At 41.0% G+C, this 20,050-nt stretch overlaps 1 protein-coding gene across 1 annotated transcript in view; it reads right to left on the reverse strand.

The window, feature by feature from the left end:
* The window catches only part of LOC138515918 (protein FAM47E-like), a 500,413-nt gene that overhangs the window by 426,615 nt on the left and 53,748 nt on the right, over nt 1-20,050 (reverse strand). The window lies entirely within an intron of this gene.

A 20,050-nucleotide genomic window follows, 5' to 3' on the forward strand; every position in this document is an offset into this window, starting at 1 on the left:
TGTTGCGTATGGTTGTCCCCACTGCGGACACCTTCTGGGCCACCTCCACCCAGATCTGTTTCTTCCTCATTTGTGTTGCACGGCGCAGGTCTGTGCTGAACACCACATCTACATGCTGGGCCAGGGTGTCATCCAGCATGATTAGCTCCTTATCACAGAAACGTTGTTTGCGAAGAGGAGGTGTGGCTTTGAGGGTGGACTGTGTCATTTTCTGACAGGCTGGGATCTCAGTTTTGTATTTCAGTGCCTGTAGCCATGGGATTGCAATGGATTGCGATTTTAAAGATGGCCCATGTGTACTTTCCCGTTCCGGCGCGATGACGTTACTTCTGGTTCCGCCTATTAGCAGGCACCTCTAATAGCGGTGCCCACTAATAGTGGTGCCCGCTAATGCTGTATCTATTGATGCTGGTAGTGCTATCTGCGCTTTCCATGATGCCGCCAAGGGCCATTTTCGGGTCTTTAGCGGCATGCCGGTAATGTCCTTACCGGCATGGCGCAAAGCTCATACCTGCAAAGTCGTAATAGCCCTCTATGAGCGGGATTTTACCTACACAGACACGGTATTTGCACCATGCCGGAAAGAACAGTTACTTACCTCCAACCTCGTAATGAGGCCCCATATCTCTTAAATAAAAAGCAGAGCACTAGACGAAGAAGAAGAGACAAGAACCCACAGACCAGCTCCAGTGAGACAGGTGAGGACGAGGGAGAGCTGACTGAATTGAGTGACGAACCTGGTGAGGATGCTAATCCTGACACTTCTTGACACTTGGCATATTTATCTTGACCTTTTCTAACATGTTGGGGTTCTCTGGTCTGGGGGCAGTTGTCAGACCACACGGTTGACCCATCACAGGTCACTCAACCAGAAACTCTTAGTTCTCCTGGTCACACATAGGCTCCTCAGTATCTTGCCTCTGTGTTTGGGTTTCCTTAAGTTGGCTTCCTTGTGTTAGCCTTTTAGGTTTTCCATAGAGTACCACATATCTCTAAGGCAGTCATTGGCATTTGTGTGTTTGTACACATTCAATGTCTAATTGTATTTCAGGCTCTTATTCACACTTAACTTTTGGTGACCATTTTCCCCCCTTCGTGGTTAGCTTCTTTCAAGTATGTAGGTTACTGTCCGTTAAGCACAGTTTTAGGGTTCAATCAGTTCGCTATTTAACGAGCAAATGGTTTCTGAGACTTGACTTTAACTCTTTAGTTAGAGTCCTTCATTCAACTTCATTTGCTACTTGCTTTCAGTTCATTATTCAATATGAGCACTTACTGTACCTCATGCAACTTCCCTTGCATTCACTTAGTATCACAGATTAATCTGTAACTGAAGTGTTCATTCCTTCTAAGCTGCTCTATGCTTTTGCAGCTCATCTAGAGCACCCCGGTCTCTGAGTGGCTTTCCCAGCACTCACTGGTTGTCGAATTCCTCCTCCAGTGACTCTCGCTGCTTTTCGCCTCTGCTCCAGTTGCTGCTTCTGCTTCCGCAAGTCCCGCTCACCTGTGGACTGGAGCTCGGCTGGCACAGGCGGTTCCTCTGCTTCTACAAGGACGGACACAGCGTCCTCTTCGCTCTGGCTTCTCCAAAGCTCGGTTTGCTCCCACTTCGCATTAGAGGCTCTCCACGGATTGGGGATGTCGGCCGGCGTCCCGGTTCCACCTTGGGTCCCACCACAGCTGCCTCCAGTCTTCTGGGGTTTCCTGCTGCTCTCTGCCTCGACAGTTTCCCAGGTCTCTTTTTCCGTTCACTTCTAGGTTTCACATTTTATACCTTATTTGTCCTTCAATAGGCTGCAGATGTGCACCATTGTCCAATTCTGCCTGACTTTGAGTAAGAGGACATGCCAGATCCCCATAGCATTTAGCAAGCCTCTTCCTCGTCCCAGTGTTAAAGTGGACATGTGAGTTGTTAGTGGTCATTACTCCTAGTCGCCTCTTCGTCGTCACAGTACTGTTAAAGGACAAAGGTCGGGAAATGAAAAATAGCACATAAAGGATTCGGGGAGGTTGGGTTGACTTTCTAAAGCGAAAGGGGGGTACCATGGCTCGCCTGCAGGTACCCCACTCTCAAATCCCCAAGAATCCTCCACCCAGTAATCATTCCTCGTTTGTCCACCTCCAGGGTCAGGATCCAAATGCGATGGCCTTTCCCTGGCCACCTGCGCAGAGGATTCCAGGGTAGTAGGAGTGAAAATACCCTCAGGTTTCTCACAATGAGGTTTCATGGTCAAAATGAACACTGGACTGTCCATAGGACAGTCTGACCAAACAAAGCAGACGTGTAAGGTACATTATAATCCTTGGAATGTTCACTTTGTGTTTTCATTGAAACATTTGCACACTACAGAAGCTATTAAGGCCTGCAGATTAGTTTGTGTAGCCTGCAGATTGTTCGGAATTCTACATTCCAAGACTCTGGCAGCAAAGAGCGCATCTGCAACCAAACAGGCAGATTTATATACAGATAACTTCTATATACTTATATATACTTTAACCCATAGAGAGCAATGCAGATTCTAATAGCGCTTTTTTAATTTGATACTTTATTTCGGGAACTTGCCCATAAAAGATCATAAAAACACATACATATCATCGTAATAACAACAACATTTCATCAATAAAAAGCAATTATTCAAACCATTAAAATCGTGCATGTAGGTTAATATCAGAAATCTTTGACTAATTGATTATGCCAAAACAAGTCAAATTTGAATTTGTTTTGACCTTCTCTGTAAGGAACTAACATAATATTTAAAAAACACTAGAAACAACTATTTTCTACATAAAACTAACTACTTTGGACAGTTCTACAAATAACGGGTTACATATTCTATCACGTTGGAGCTAAAAGGGCAATATTTAGAATAGAGTGGTATCTATAAAAAAAACTACAACAGCGGTAGTGCATTCAACCGGAATCCCATGTACAGTATTCTGTTAACAATAGGGAACATTTCCTTTAGTTAGAGTCCTGGGGCTAAATCAATTTTATATATTATGTAATCAAGGAAATATAGATGTTTTACTGATTCTAACATTAAAGTTTCCACATAAATGGTATCAACCTTATTTTTAATATCCCTGAATATTCCACCTGTAATTACAATATTTTCATCCAGCAGATGGACACATACTATCCTATTTAGCAGAAAGTGTATATGTGAAAACCCAGTTCACGATTTACCTCGTGAACTGGGTAATCACGTCCCATAACATCTCTTTATAGTTGCTTAGTTTTTCAAATCTCTGTAGACTGTGAGATACCTGAAGGTGTCTCACACGATAGTCCCCGGGGATCTGTCATCCAGGTGGCCAGGACACTGCCATCGCTTTTGGATCCAGTTCCTGGGGGTGAACCAGTGCGGGAGGATCACCTGGGTGAGGGGTCTTCGGGGAGTGGAATCCACTCTAAAAGAGGTGTGCTCTCTCAGCTGCACGTCCCAAGTGGTCAACAACATTTGTTTTTTAAAACCCAGTTGTTATTAGATACCCTTCCATTGTCCCACTATAACATCCAACAGTGGGATCGAATAAACTTAAAAACACGACCAGCATACACCTTTATTAGACCTAGTGCTTTGAATCCTCCTTGTCCCAAACCTTTTTTTTCAGTACCAAATTAAACTTCGGTCCCTGGTCCATCTAGATCTATCTAAATATCCCCCCTCAGTGGGGACAGACCCAGAGGAGTCTGATGAATTTGAAACTCTATCAGGAGGGAGTTGAGACCTGTTTCTTTTCTGACTCAGAAAAACTACAGAAGGAACTCTTACCCCTCTGGAAGAAATGATAACCTGGCAGCTGTCATGGCCCAGCTGGCCACCCATCAGATCCAGGTTGAGGCTAGGCTTCAAGAGAACTTAACAACATTGGGCGAATTACAAGGAAGACCCCTGCTCCCTCAAGGGATACTAAAACCATACCAAGAGGGCGAAGATCTAGGGAATTTCTTTCTGAATTTTGAACTACTAGCTGAACAGTTAGGATGGGAAGAAAATCTATTATTTTTTTATCTAGGACCTCTGCTGAAAGGTGAGCTACAGACCACCTACCAGTTACTTAACCTTGCTCAGGGAGCTACCTTTATATCCATAAAAGAGGGGCTTTTAAAAAGGGTAGGCCAAACCTGTAACTTCTGTCGGCAAAAATTAAGGGCCATTAGGCTAAACCGCGGGGAAACCCATCTTGAATTTGGAGAATAAATTTAAAAAATGATCGCTCTCTGGATTAGCAATAAAACAATGGAAGAATTGGTAGAAATGATTATGTTAGAGCAATTCACCAACTCTTTGCCCCCCCATTTACAAAAAGCAGTATTTCAACTAAATCAACCTACCCTAGTCATGGCCATTGAAACTGCCCAAAACCACTCTGATGCGACCAAACACTTCCACTCGGTACACCGAAGTGAGGAGCGGAAAGATCACAAACTTACCCACCGGCCCCACACCCAAGCGGAAGATAGGGGAGGAGGATCCTATAAATCAAAGGAGTGGATACCGAGAGAAAGAATGGAAGTTAAAAGATCTGAAGTTAGAGGTAGAGAGGAAAGTAAAATAGAAGAAGTATAAGGCTATATATGAGGATTCTATTGCCAGCATGCAATATGCAGCATGCATGGAAATGCAGCCAGGCCCAGTTTTTCAAACTGCAGGCATTATTACAGCCAGCAGGCAGATTTCTCAGAACAATTAGTAAAAAAAAAAATGTTTTAGCACAGTGTGCTGCCATTTTAAAATAAAGAGGTGCACAGTTTTATAAATTGGATGTTTTCAAGGTGTGCAAACTGCATTAGAAATACACAACTGATTAACCTTGTACTAACTGCATTACTAATATACTAATTTCAATTTTTGTGCACAATGAAATGCATTCTATGTTTTTTACGTGCACAGTTTGAAATTCAGTGTTTCTATGAAGAGAGGCACAGTCAGTTTATGTGTGCGTTTTTTTTCTCTTGTGGAGAGCAGAAATATGCTCCAACAGGAAATGAAAACAGAAACAGTAGCTTTGCTAGCTGAAATCTTCATTGTCTTGAAAAACGAGGGCACATTCTTGTTGTTCTGATTGGTAGGGGTTGTAGGTGGATGATCCACGTCAACAGAGGGCTGACTTAGAGTTTTCTTAAGGAATGAACAGGAGGAAGGATTCAGGTCGTGCTGGGACAGAGAGACAGACCGCGCTACATCTGATGAACTCCATGTGGGTGTGAGCACTAGCTACAAACCTTACCAGCTGCCAGCTCCCCACACATGTGAAGGAGTTTGGCACTGGGTCTGCAGAGCGGCGAGGTCGTATGGGAATTTCAGATTTCACTGGCCTTGGTGAGTTAGTGCCAAGTGAAGAAAAATAGAATGATGAATGTAAGTTGATACAATTTATTGGCAGTGCAAGGAGTTTAGAAAAAAGAAAAATACTGTATGTTTATTTCTCTCTACATATAAAGTGCTTATAATCAAATTTGTTTTTTCTTGCAATATGCTTGTTTGTTCTGTTCTCTTTTATATTTTGTAGGTGATGCTGTGATATCATGTGCTAAGATGTATTGCTGTTTATAATTGTTGTCATAGTACAGAGTATAAAAAAAAGAAAACAAAGGCTGAGATTTTGGGGTCATTCATGCGTCTGTGGATAATTTCTATACAGGGGAATCACAGGGGTTTGATGTTTATACCAGAGTGTAAAGCATTTACCAATTTACAACTGTAGCTGAAATAGCAAGCAAGGAAAAGTGAATAGATATCTGTAAGGTAGGAAAGTGTAAGTGTTGTGAGTGATCCCTTCTTTGCATGCTGAAAAAGAAGGCAGTGTCAGATAAGACACATAGATTACTGGATGTACATAAGCCATTAATATCAGCCACAAACCATAGGTGGCGTTCGAAATAAACTCATTGGGTTCTCTGAAGTGTCATAAGTCTGGGGCACTCTAAAAAGACATTCTAATAGAAAGGAAAGGTTTGTTTTTATGATGGGGTTGTAGTATAAAAAAACATTCTCACCACTATACCACCAAAATAAGGTAATTCAGAAAATACCACAAAGTAAGATACCACTAAAATTACCACCAACACAAGCTAATAATAAATAATCACCAAAATAGAGTAATAACAAACTATATGTAAATGTAAGGGCAGTTTACTGCCAATTTACCACCAAAATATTACAGTAAGAAAAGTATCACCAAATCCCGAATTTACCCCAATAAGACAAAACCTCCTACAAGAATGGTGCATTGGCCAGGAATCGATTGTAGAGCATCTACTGGGCGTCGCAAGTGCGTTCCACACTACCATACATGCATTAAAGGGAACTCATTTTGTGAGAGCATTGTGACACTGAAAGTGAATCTCAGAATGTCTCAAATTGATGCCATATTCCCAGAGTTGATGAAATATCTGGAGACAAAATTATATGCACATGGAACATGGTCATCAAATAAACCATATCTATGGGGAAGTTCAGAAAGAACCCTTGGACAACATTTTTGAAGAGGGTGGCATAATTCAATGTTGTCTTCTGAGATATTTAAATGCTGCTGACAAACCTGCAGAGAAAGATTGCCTGATACGGTTATGTGCCAAAACATGGTTCATTTTAAATAGGTCTCTGCGGATGCAAGAAAATGATGGTAAGCTAATTAGCAGACTAAAATTCAAATTAGATGGAGCTAGTGAACAGGAGAAAAAGTTAAGAGCAGAACTTGAGGTATTTCAAAAGGACATGCAATCAAAGTGTAAAGAATTCGACACTCAATTGTCTAAAGGAATAAACTATTTGAGGACAGTGAGCAAGAATTAAAACACTTGAAAGGATTGGTAGGTCACATTAGACAAGATAAAGACGAGGCTATTTTAGAAATACAAGTTTTACAAAAAGAGAATTTAGAGAAAGAAGGTGAGTTTCAGACTGTTGAACAAGAGATAGCGAAAATGTTTCAAGAAAGAGACAAGCGAGACAAAGAGTTTAATGAATGTCAAATGCAAAGAGCGATTTGCAAAATGTGATTAATAAGATGGGTGATGAAAATAATTATTTGCGTAAGGAGGCAGATCGACTCTTTAAAAATGGCAAGGATTTGGAACAGCAAATATGCGCTTTCAGGTCCCAGGACAAGTGACAGGGCATTGGGATTGAGGTGAATTCCATTTCTACACGGGGAGATAGCGCCCCAGTGGCTGTGCCGGTGTCTGAGCTTGGTTGCAGCGCCTTTGGGGGGTTTGACATACCCATTGGGGGTTGAACCAATCCCATACACCTGAGACAAGGGTTGAACCACAAAGTAGTGCAATCTTAAATATAGCGCCAAGTAGTCCTATCAAGATAATGAAGTCAATCAAGGCCCTGATCAAACTGTTCAAAAAAGGAGGGGAGTGCTGTATAGAGGACCACTTGGAAGCGGTGCACAATATGTTTAAAGCCCTACACATACCTAAGGAACAATACAGACAATACTTTCACTTAACTCTGGATGCTCCCACAGCGAGCATCATCAGGGGATTAAATGAACAGCAGAACATGTCATGGGCAGAATTTGAAAAAGAGATTAGGCGTCATTTTTCTCCAATCCAGTTATTACAGGAGGCAAAGAAAGGTGCATACACAATTACAGTTGGGCCAAATACGTCCCCTCGCCAATTTCTTCAAGACTTAAAAAGAGCTTTTTCTCATTTTGATGTATCTTTTTTTATCCCAATTCCAATGAGTTTAAAACTGCCTATTTTTATGGTTTGCAGAGAAACATTATATCACAGTTAGTCCGTTAATTTGATCGTGAGAAGTCCCTTCAATGGATTGTGCACCAAAGTACAAAACTATATGAAGTGCTCCACTGTCAGGGTAGAGAGAGTGATACAATGAAAGAAACAAGATCAAAATCTAAAGAGTCAGTAATGGAGATCAGGTCAACTAAAATGTCACTTGAGTCCGCTTAAAGTCCAGGCAAAAATAATGTGAAACCCGAAATGAGGGGTACTCCACAGAGGTTGCCGCCCTCTGCACCAATGTTTCAGTCACATGATCCTAGCAATAGGGAGAGTTACATTAGCCCTAGGTACTTAGGAGACAGACCCCGGGCAGGATATCGACCCGATATGTCAGGCATGAACAATAATCAGAGACAAAATCAAGATCAAAGAAGTAAAAGTCCCTACCAGACATTGGGGACACAGAGCAGATTTGACCCCAACACCATGATATATGGTAACCAGGGCAGACCCCAGTATGTGGATCGATTTACTGAAACTGGGAATCAGCATAGGGGACAGTACTCAAAAAGAGAGACACAACACGAGACAGAATATGAACTATGCTCCACGGCAATACAATCAATCACCGCCACCAGGGGATTACAACCAAAGAATAGGTACACCCCGCTCCCAGCCCCACACGAATCAAGAGTTCAGAAACAATTCAAATAGGAATCACTCTCCTGAGAGATACCAGAATAGATTTAACCAGGGGGAGAACAACCAATATTGGCGTAGGCCGCAAAGAGAAGATTCTGGAGAAATGGAAAGATTTCAGTGTCTCGAGGCCTAAGTAAAAATGTTGGCTGAACAGATAGGAAAACTCTGTGCAGCTCAAAGACAGTCATCAAATGAAGGGGCAGAAGGTCATAGAAGTGATCCTGTGGCTTCTGATAATAAGCGACTAAATATTCATGACACCTGCAATGATAAAAAGACAGATTCCCCTGATCTGGCTTTGCATAATGACCCTGAGCTGTTTGATGATATAAAAACGAAAATACCTGCAAATAAACATGAGGCAGAAATTGCAAACACATCTAAAAAAGAGGTTTGGGGTAACCTGGCATTGAATCCAACGTTGGAAATTTGTACAAATGAAAAAGGAAAACGAGAAGAACATGAAATTCCAAAGGACAAAGAGACAGATTTAAGAAAGACAATGTATGCACGGATAAAATAATTGATGAGGGAGTAGATGTGAATGTTAGAACACCCTCCTCAGACAATCAAGATGCTAATAAAATACATGCAGGAAGAATAACTACTAAAAAGGAGGGTACAGATCAGTCACCTGAAGAGTTCTTTGAGCCACATATTTTTGAAGAAATTAAAAAGACTGGTATCATACCAAACATCCACAAATCCCCAGAATTAGAAAATGATAACTTATCAGGTGATGTTTATGCGCATATTCAGTTGGAGAATTGCAGTGTGAAATCTGCTGATCCGCGGATGGAAGGGAGAACATTGGCCACACTCCAAATGACCTCTGAACATGGGGAGATGAGTAAAGCTTCTCAAATGAGAATCGGCAGAAAAGAGGGAAAAATGTCCTTTCATTTACCGATGTGTTTAGCCAGCCAAGAGTGAGAAGGGTCTGAGAAAAGTGAAATCAGTATTCACACTTTTTGTGTGTATTAGAGAAAGTTGAAGACCGATATTATGCTCCCATTACTGCGGAAGAGAAGTGCAATACATTTGCAATGATTGACACAGGTGCACAGGCCACAACTATGTCCAAAGAATTGGTAAAAAGTATCAATGAAGGGAGATCGCCACAGAATCAGATCAAAGTGAGACAGAGTGAAGGTCCAGTACATAACTTTAACGGTGAGAAGATGCCTATCGAAGGTGTCACTGAAGTTGACATAAAGATAGGAAAAAAACAGAATGAAACAGGAAGTATTGATCACATCTATTTGTGAAATTCCATTCTTGATGGGAACGGATTGCCTGAAAAGATTGTCTCTTCTCATTGATGGGGTAAATGGGGTTCTGTGGTCTTTAACTAAAAAACCATTAAGGTCTAAGAAAATAAAGCCACAAAACAGCAGCGTAAAGGAGTGCCATAATGTTTCCAAAACGAATGATGCAGTGGAGGTGGAGCTCCAGAATAGTTGTGTGCCTAGTGTCACCGTTATTTTGATGTCTCAGGACAAAATGCAAAGTGAAAAAGAAAAACAATCTGTGCAGATTTATTTGGATCCTAGGAAGAAATGGCAAACTGAAATAGATGAACACACATTGCGCTTCTATTTAAAAGAGAAGAAGTGCAAACAGAACACCATCCCTAAAGCAGACACAGAAAAACACATGAAATACACATGGAAGATGAGCAGCCATGGATCCATATTGGTATAAATGGCCATTCTAAAATGATAAAAGCCATTTTGGCGCTTGAACAGGAAAGGAGTTTTATTAATGAGAAACTACTGCAGAGAATACTACTGCAGAGAATAATGGAAAGGGAGGAGATCCCGAAATTTAGAATTAAAAACCAATACATCTCTGGTTTGGATAATCCAGATTTTGAAAATCGAATTGCAGGAAGGTGCATGCTAAAGATTAATGTTGGACAAAAAAAACATACACCACAATGTGTGGATAGTGAGTGGAACACAAAATGATTTTTAACTGGGCAATGATATCATGCACAGGATGTGCATGGTGTTAGATTTCCTTAACCAAAAGGTATGGTCCCTGCCAGGCGGACCTGCACCCAAATTTGTAGACAAAAGAAAGGCTTATAATTGTGCACAATTGGTGCCATATGCAATTGAACTACAGGTGAAGAAGGATATTATTGTTCCTGCATTCACCAAGCAGGTTGCTATAACACTATAGTGCAAGAATGGACAGCAAATGAAGGATTCTGATGCATTTGTGTGCTTGAATGAATCCATGAAACAGCAAGGGCTCGATTATGAATATACCCCATTGATAGATGTTGGGGAGGGGTCCGTCAAAATCATGGTGGATAGTAGATGATGTGAAGATATTCATTTAGAAGAGAATTCCTTGCTAGGAACGGCCATAGAAAAATCACATTATACTGCAAATTTCAATAATATGGTGATTGGAAATATACCTGTGAGGTATGTAGATGCACAGGGTGTGCTGCCAGAATATCTGGATTCTCAACCCAAAGGGGTGTTCAAAATTCAATCTGTGTACCCTTATGATTCCAATGAGACAGTATGCTGTCACCAGGAGAATTGTATAATATTTGACTTAAATGAAAAAGAAACAGGAAATCAGTACATTGAAATGGAGGCTGATATGCCAAAATATTTAAAAGGTGGCAGCTTTGCAGCGGGATACAGACACACAGTTGGAAGAAACCACAGATGTTCCTCCATTGGAGGATTTCCCGGAATTTTCAAAAATGGTAGAGGAGCAGATTCTGTTAGCAGATGCCTGTGATAGCGAAGAAGATAAGAATGAATTGAGAAAAATATTTATGGAATTTAAGGACGTTTTGCCGAAGACGCATATGATTGTGGTCTAACTGATTTACATGTTGCCACATTACCAGAGGGGTGTGGTAGAAATCCATTATTTTTGCGCCAATATCGATTGCCACTGGCATGCTTAGAGTCATTGGCAGAGATAATTAAAAACTTGGAGTCTAGGGGAATTATCAGACCTATTCATAGTACCTTCAACACTCCCATTTTGGTTGTATTAAAGCCACATGGCCAATGGCATCTGTGTGCAGACCTGAGGGAAGTAAATAAAAGAGTGCCAGTGTCTAGATGGCCGCTGCCATTCATTGATCAAGGCCTTGCATGGGTCAAAGGTATTTACCACATTAGATCTTACATCTGGGTACTTGTGTGCCATTGGCAGAAGACATTCAGAATTTATTTGCATTTTCATTTGATAAAACGCAATATGCTTGATCCAGAACACCATTTGGGTATGTCAATAGTGGGAGCGTATTTGGCATATTTTTTAGAAAAGATATGCCAGATGCAGCGGAAAGAGGGACCATAGTTTATGTAGATGATGTCCTTATAAAAAATGAAAACTTAAAAAGTCATTTTGATGACATGTACTTGACCAATTGCAAAAGGCGGGTTCCAAAGTATCTTTACAGAAAGCACAATGGTGCAAGAAAAAGGTGAATTTCTTAGGTCATGAAGTAACTGAACACGGGTTAAATTCACAAAAGAAAAAGGCGGAGGCCATACAGAAGTTGAAGGATCCTAGAAACATAAAAAGGTTTAAAAAGTTTATTAGGAATGACGGGATATAACAGGAAATTTATTGAAAATTATGCTGAAATCACTCAACCATTGACTCAATTATTAAAGCTGAATACGCCCTGGAAATGGGAAACGGAGCAATATGAGGCCGTTTCTAAATTGAAAGAATGTCTCATAAAGGCACCATGCTTGGCCTAGCCCATAAAAAACAACGATTTCTTTATAGAAATAGGATTCACTGAGCAGTATATGTCAGCAGAGTTATCTCAAAAACATGACTTGAACCATAAAACTATTGCTTATGCGAGTAAAGCATTTTCTCAGGTTGAAATTAAATTCAGTGAATGTGAACAGGCTCTTCTGACCACTGTATGGTCATTGCAACATTTTCATCGCATTGACAAAGGGGAGAAGGTAATCATTGAGACAAATCATCAACCATTGAAGTTTTTACACAGTAAAATGATTAGATCTGGCAATTTAGCACAGTCCAGAATTACTTCATGGACATTGGCACTGCAGGGCTTTCCTGTAGAAGTGAGATATGGCCCAAATAAAAAGAGCCCAATTGCTCAAGGGTTGGCAGATCTACATGATTGTGCAGCTGAATGTGTATCAGATGAAGTAGAGATGGAGACCAGTTTGCAGGAGTTTGAACAATCACCACACAAAGCTTTTGATGAAAATACATGCAAGGAATTGCCAATTGTGTATGTTGATGGATGTGTTTTTCAAATTGAAAATTACAGCAATAAACAGTGGTGTCAGGGATAGGAAATGTCTGGTTGAGATGTGAGGACATTCCTAGTATAGGAATGAGAATTGGTGCTAGGAGTAGCCAGGTAGCAGAGTTGGCAGCCATTTATAAAGCAATTACTACTGCAGTTGATAAATTCAGTGAAATTGTTCTGGTGACTGATTCTGATTATGCACAAAATAGCTTTGTAGAATATCTGCCTGGCTGGAAAGCAAGAGGTATGCTCACTTATAACAAAAAGCCCCTCACACATGGGAAAATGATACAAGCTATAGACAAAATAGTGTTAGAGAATGATTTAACAGTATAATGGAGGAAAATTTGTGGACATTTCAAAACACCAGGAGAGGATAAGGAGGGAAATGATAAAGCAGATCAATTGGCCAAAATTGGGGCTGTTATGGGAGAATTGTTGCCCATTGAACACTTGATTGCTGAAATACAAATAGATGCAGTTACACTCTCTAAAGCTCCAAAAGAAGTTGAACAACCCGTAGTGCAATGGAGTTATGATACACCAGATCAAGATCTGATTAAGACACAAAAAGATGACCCTGTGTTAGGGATCTATTATAATTATTTGATGGACCCCGAACAAAATCCTTTAACTGAAAATGATTGTTAGGAAAAGAAGAGAAGAGTTGAGAGTGTTATTAAAGAACAAAAAACGGATTAAACTACAGGATGGTCTGATGATCAGGGAATCCATAACAGGGCAGATACAGTGGGGGGTACCTCTTTTATTCAGAGAGCTAATGTTACACCATGCACATGATGCAATAACTGCAGGACACAGAGGTTCACAAAAAACTTTAGAGATACTGAAAGATTATGCTTACTGGCCACACATGTCCCAAGATGTGGAATTATATACCAGGGGGTGTCTGGTATGTGCACAATTTAAACCTGCTTCACCAATGCATAGAGCTCCATCAATGAAAAGAGGTTTACCTCTTCCATGGTCGGATTTACAAATCGACTATGTAAGGTATGTAAAGAGATCAAGTAGGGGAAACCGTTATCTTTTGTCAGTGGTATGTTTGATGTCGAAATGGGTAAAATGTATTCCTGCACCAGATTGTAGTGAGCAAACAGCACCTACATTGCTGGTAAACCACATATATTCAAGATTTGGGTTACCACAAAGAATAGAGTCAGACAGAGGAAGTCATTTCACGAGCACCTTAATGAGCAAGGTGTGGCAGATATTTGGGGTAAAAAGGAAATTTCATACCGCATATAGGCCCGCCTCTTCTGGGAATGTTGAACGTTGCAATAGATCAGATCTGCCGTGGAGATACTAAAGAAGTTTGTAGCGGAGGCAGGTTCTAGTTGGGATTTACGATTACCTTTAGTATTGATGGCCATTAGATCGACTCCTGCTAAAGCGACAGGTATCAGTCCTCATGAGGTGTTGACAGAAAGGAAAATGGTACTGCCACAACATTTATTATACAGGACACATGAGCCGACACTTGCGAGTGCATCTACAGTTCACGAATATGTGGAAGAACTGAGAAAGCATTTACAACATGCATTTGCATGTGTGCAGCGAAATTTGGAAAGAGCTGCTGATAGTGCAAAGTCATATTACGATAAAAAGACATCTGTGAAAGAGTATGAAATAGGTGATCGGGTACATAAGTTTCATTTTGGGAAAGGTAAACATAAAAACTCAAAATTTCTTGCGGCATGGCAAGGTCCCTTTGAAATGGTGGATAAAGTGTCCCCGGTAGTCTATAAAATATTAAAGACAGAGGGTCAAATGGTGACAGAACAATTTGTTCATGTTAACCAAATTAAGCCTTGTCATCAGAAACATGAAGTCAGGAGACTTGAGCAGGTAGAGACAGGTTAAGTGTACTGAATACATGAAAAAGAAAGATGCAATTGACTATTTCATAATGCATGTAACCTAATGATAGGGTGGGATATGTCTCACGCCATGAGAATATATTGTTTAGTGTGGAGATACATGCAAATGAAAGTACCACATTTGGAAAAAGAGTGGTAATGTGCCTGGGTTTATTATGGGTAACAGGCGTTTAATTTATCAGAATGTGTATGTACCCACAAACCCTGACAATTTGATTGAGAGATTTATTAACAAAACTGTATTTGCGGCTGATCAGACCAGAGATTGGCTAGAATTGAGAAAAGAGGACACTAAGCAGGCAATACGAGGCATGGTGAGGGAATTAGAAAAGACCTTTGTGAATTCAGTGGATATAAAGAAAAGGAGGGAAAAGAGAGGGGCAGTATTGCTTGTGGTCTCTCTAGTGATGTCTATTATTGGAGCTGTAATATGTACTACAGCTAATGCAATTTCAGTAGGGACATTGAGTGCCAAAGCACAACAATTGACTTTTGATCTGGATATGATCCAAAAGGCTTTGGATGGAATTAGAGGTGGATTGGATGAGCAAGTAAAATTTGTCAATGAGACTGTTATTCTGCTAAATGAGCAGGCTGAAATTCTGCAACACAGCATAAATGTGATAATTAAACATGACCGGGTGTTAAGTGATATTATGAATATAGTAAATCATCTCGATAGGTTGTTAACAGATTATGTGAGAGAGGTTCAAACTGCAATTTCCCAATTAATTCAAGGACATATACTGTTATATTTTGTTTCACGGGAAATTGTTCATCAGATGATGGAGAGAATCACTCAAAGAGAAATAGAAGTAATGCAGGTTAAAATTGCATTTGAAATGGGCAGTGCAATGCCGCTATATGTGAATTTGGAAAGAATGGAAATTGGATTCTTGCTATGGATTTTGGCAATATGGGAAATACACAAAAATTAAAACTCCAAAGGTGGTAGCATTTCAGTCATGGGGGCCTGAGGTTTACTTGATCCCAAAGCTGGACACATGTATAAGGTTTAAAGAACAAAATTACATGTGTCCAGGTAAACCATTTGTTCCTGATGCTGCAGATGCTATCTGTGGTTTGAAACCTGACCCAGGTGTATCAGGGGGACGTAAAGTGGTTATTAGCAATTTGGGTAGTGAGGAATTATCACAAGCTAAGCTGGTTAAAAATAGGTGGTTGGTCAGCACCTCTTTGAAGAATTATACAATTACCCATTTGAATCATGGGACATTTGTTGTCAAGCAGTTGAAATACAACATATTTTACCTACAGGTTCCGAAAGATACAATTGTCTCGGCTGGGGGTTTAACCCTATTCCATGTTGCATATGATATTTGGGAAAGCCAAGTGGAAAACATTGAGTTTATTCAAAAGGGACTCATTCCCGATTGATCCAGATGTAGAATTTTTATTCAGCCATAAAGAAAAGCACACCATTAAGATGAATCTGAGGAAGAATAACATCACGGTTAGTAGTCTGGGTGTAATGGAGGTAGATATGTTTAACTGGGGAACCTGTTGGAACGCACTATGGTGTGTTTGGCAGTGTTAGTGATGGGTGGATGGCTGGTTATTTTGTCTATAAAGATGAGGATGTTGATTATACTACTAGCAACAATGGGAAATGAGAGATATCCCAAAGCGCATACATTTTGAAAAAAATTTAAAAAGAATAATTCGGGTTTCCTCCAATTGTGGGTTTGTTAGCCAGAATTGTCGGAAAAAGGAGGGTATATGTAAGGATATATATGGGGATTTTATTGCCTGCATGCAATATGCAGCATGGAAATGCAGCAAGGCCCAGTTTTTCAAACTGCAGGCATTATTTCAGCAACAGCCAGGAGGCAAATTTCTCAGAACATTTAGTAAAAAAAAAATATATATGTTTTAGCACAGTGTGCTGCCATTTTAAAATAAAGAGGTGCACAGTTTTATAAATTGGATGTTTTCATGTGTGCAAACTGCATTAGAAATACACAACTGATTAACCTTGTACTAACTGCATTACTAATATACTAATTTCAATTTGCGTGCACAATGAAATGCATTCTATGTTTTTAAGTGCACAGTTTAAAATTCAGTTTTCCTATGAAGAGATGCACACTCAGTTTATGTGATCGTTTTTCTTCTCTTGTGGAGGGCAGAAATATGCACCAACAGGAAAGGAAAACAAACAGTTGCTTTGCAGCTGAAATCTTCATTGTCTTGAAAAACGAGGGCACATTCTTGCTGTTCTGATTGGTAGGGGTTGTAGGTGGATGATCCACGTCAACAGAGGGCTGACTTAGAGTTTTCTTAAGGAATGAACAAGAGGAAGGATTCAGTTTGTGCTGGGACAGAGAGACAGACGGTGCTACATCTGATGAACTCCATGTGGGTGTGGCCGCTAGCTACGAACCCTAACAGCTGGCAGCTCCCTAAACATGCAAAGGAGTTTGGCACTGGGTCTGCAAAGCGGCGAGGTCGTACGGGAATTTCAGATTTCACTGGTCTTGGTGAGTTAGTGCCAAGCGAGGAAAAATAGAATGATGAATGTGAGTTGATACAATTTATTGGCAGTGCAGGGAGTTTAGAAAAAAGAAAAATACTGTATGTTTATTTCTCTCTACGTATAAAGTACTTATCAAATTTGTTTTTCTTGCAATATGCTTGTTTGTTCTGTTCTATTTTATATTTTGTAGGTGATGCTGTGATATCATGTGGTAAGATGTATTGCTGTTTATAACTGTTATCATAATACAGAGTATAAAAAAACAAAGGCTGGGATATTGGTGTCATTCATGCGTCTGTGGGTAATTTCTATACAGGGGAATCACAGGGGTTTGATGTTTATGCCAGAGTGTAAAGCACTTACCAATTTACAACTGTAGCTGAAATAGCAAGCAAGGAAAAGTGAATAGATATCTGTAAGGTAGGGAAGTGTGTGCAAGTGTTGTGAGTGATCCCTTCTTTGCATGCTGAAAAAGAAGACAATGTCAGATGAGACACATAGATTACTGGATGTACATAAGCCAGTAATATCAGCCACAAACCATAGGTGGCATTCTAAATAAACTCATTGGGTTCTCTGAAGTATCATAAGTCTGAAGGCTCCCTATATGCTACTAAAAGACATTCTAATAGAAAGAAAAGGTTTGTTTTTATGATGGGGTTGTAGTATAAAAAAACATGCTCACCACTATACCACAAAATTAAGGTAATTCTGAAAATACCACAAAGTAAAATACCACTAAAATTACCACCAACACAAGCTAATAATAAATAATCACAAAAATAGAGTAATACCAAACTATTGTTACGCTCACCTGACTCCCACGGAGGCGCAGGTCTGGTTTGGAGTGTTGTTGCTTCTTCTATGGTGAAGCGCAGGACCCGGAAGATGGACTGGACCGGACCTTCGAATCTGGCTTGTCTGGCTCGCAGGAATATCTTTCTGTATGTGAAAAGGGAGTATTAACAATCTGCGGGAGAAAGTATAACCCTCCCGCTCCCTTCTCATCCCTCTACGAAACCCTCCTGCGACCCCCACGTGAAGTCTCACCCTTGGGTTTGAAAGGTTGAGCTCTCCATCCTGCTTCTCATGCAGGGGCGCGTTGCATCCAGTTACTTCACTGGGATTTTGATTGTAGAGGGTTCAAGTTTTGTTTTCCCGGTATAGTACCGTAAGGATTCTGTTAATGAGTATGATTCCGTAATAATAATTGTTTGTTGTCTCTTTTTCAGGTGCGGAAACTATTCCGAGAAGAGCTGTGGAACCGAAGAATGAGACTCTGGTGAGCTTGATGAGAGTTCTCTCAGTGTCCTTATGCGCTCACTAACGCTGATGTATTTTTTCCCCATAGGGGCCTGGGTCCGGAAATGCCTGGATGCGGCACCGACCCGAAACGAAGCTCAATCCAGAAGAAATCAGGTAAGTCTTTAATGGGCGTTTGGGTAATGTCTTTTCATGCGCCCACTAACGCTGATGTCCTTTTTCCCCATAGGGGCCGGGGTCCGGAAATGCCTGGATGTGGCACCGACCTGAAACAAAGATCAATCCAGAAGAAATCAGGTAAGTCTTTAATGGGCGTTGGGTAACGTCTTTTCATGCGCCCACTAATGCTGATGTCTTTTTTTCCCCTTAGGGCGGTCCGGAAATGCCAGGATGCGGCACCGACCCGAAATGAAGTTGGAATAACCCAACAGGTAAGCTTTGTAATGGAAATTAAGGTTTGCTTGTTTTCTTTCCCCTCTCACCTTTATTCTTGTCTTTTTCTCCCTAGGCGCGGTGATGTGGCTGCGAGTCCAGATGTCGCTGTAGAATGTGGTGGTACCTTGTACAGGTGAGTGAGATGCGGCGCTCCGCGATCGATGCAATGTGCTTTTAAATGGATGTCTTCCTTTTCAGGACCGTCGGCGAGATATCTCCGGAATGCGGATTTAGCAGGTAAGGACTCTTCTTTACCCTTTTCTCTTCTCTTCTCTCTTTGCAGGTGTTCCAGGATGCTGGCAGGAGTGGCAGAAGACAGAATGCAGGAGCAAACACGGTGAGCGTCCAGCTGCTAGATGCAGAACAACGCGAAGCGTGAGTTGCTGCTTGGGCGTGGTAGTTCCAGGTATGTATCCTTCCTCTCAGGTATGTATTCCTCCCCTGACCACACCCATGTGGTTAAGTAGTTCCAAAGATAAAGTAGTCCCATTCAGGCCTCAGAAGGCCTGGATGTTGCAGCATGGTCTGCATCAGGTAAGTTAACACTAAGCACCTTTAACACAAAGTCCCCTTTTATGAGCCTGGCGCCTATGGCGCCAGGACTGTGGCCCGATAGCCTGGCGCCAAAGGCGCCAGGACTGAGTCCAAAGAGCCCCTACTTGAGGCTGTTGTGACTTCCCTTGAAGACATGATGTCTGCCTCTGGGGTAGCTGGGTCTTGTCTGGCACCTTGGAGGTAGGCATCATGACAGTACCCCCTCCCAAGGTCGTCCTTTCCGGTGGTTTCGGCTTGCTTGGGAATTTTCGGTGGAATCTTTGCACTAATCGCGATGCGTGTACATGGTCACTTGGTTCCCAAGATCTTTCCTGAGGTCCGTACCCCTTCCAATCAACTAGATAGAAGAGTTTTGATTTTAACATTTTGGAATCCAATATGTCCTTAACTTCAAATTCTAATTCCCCATCGATTTGAATTGGTTCAGGTGGTTTGCTTAGTCTGGTTCCAGGCTGCACCGGTTTTAACAGTGATGCATGAAAAACGGGATGAATTTGCATGTTGGCTGGTAGATCGAGTTTAAAGGCCACCGGGTTAATTATAGCTTTGATGGGATAGGGTCCAATGTATCTGGGATTAAAAGTCTGCGTTCCTTTGAGAGGCAAATGCTTGGTTGCCAGCCACACCTGGTCTCCAATCTGGTACGAAGGTGCTTTACTCCGATGTAGATCAGCATTTTCTTTGTATTTTTTCTTGGCTTGTTGCAA

Source organism: Ambystoma mexicanum, chromosome 6q (assembly GCF_040938575.1).
Source record: "Ambystoma mexicanum isolate Mex_15411 chromosome 6q, UKY_AmexF1_1, whole genome shotgun sequence".
NCBI lineage: Eukaryota > Metazoa > Chordata > Amphibia > Caudata > Ambystomatidae > Ambystoma > Ambystoma mexicanum.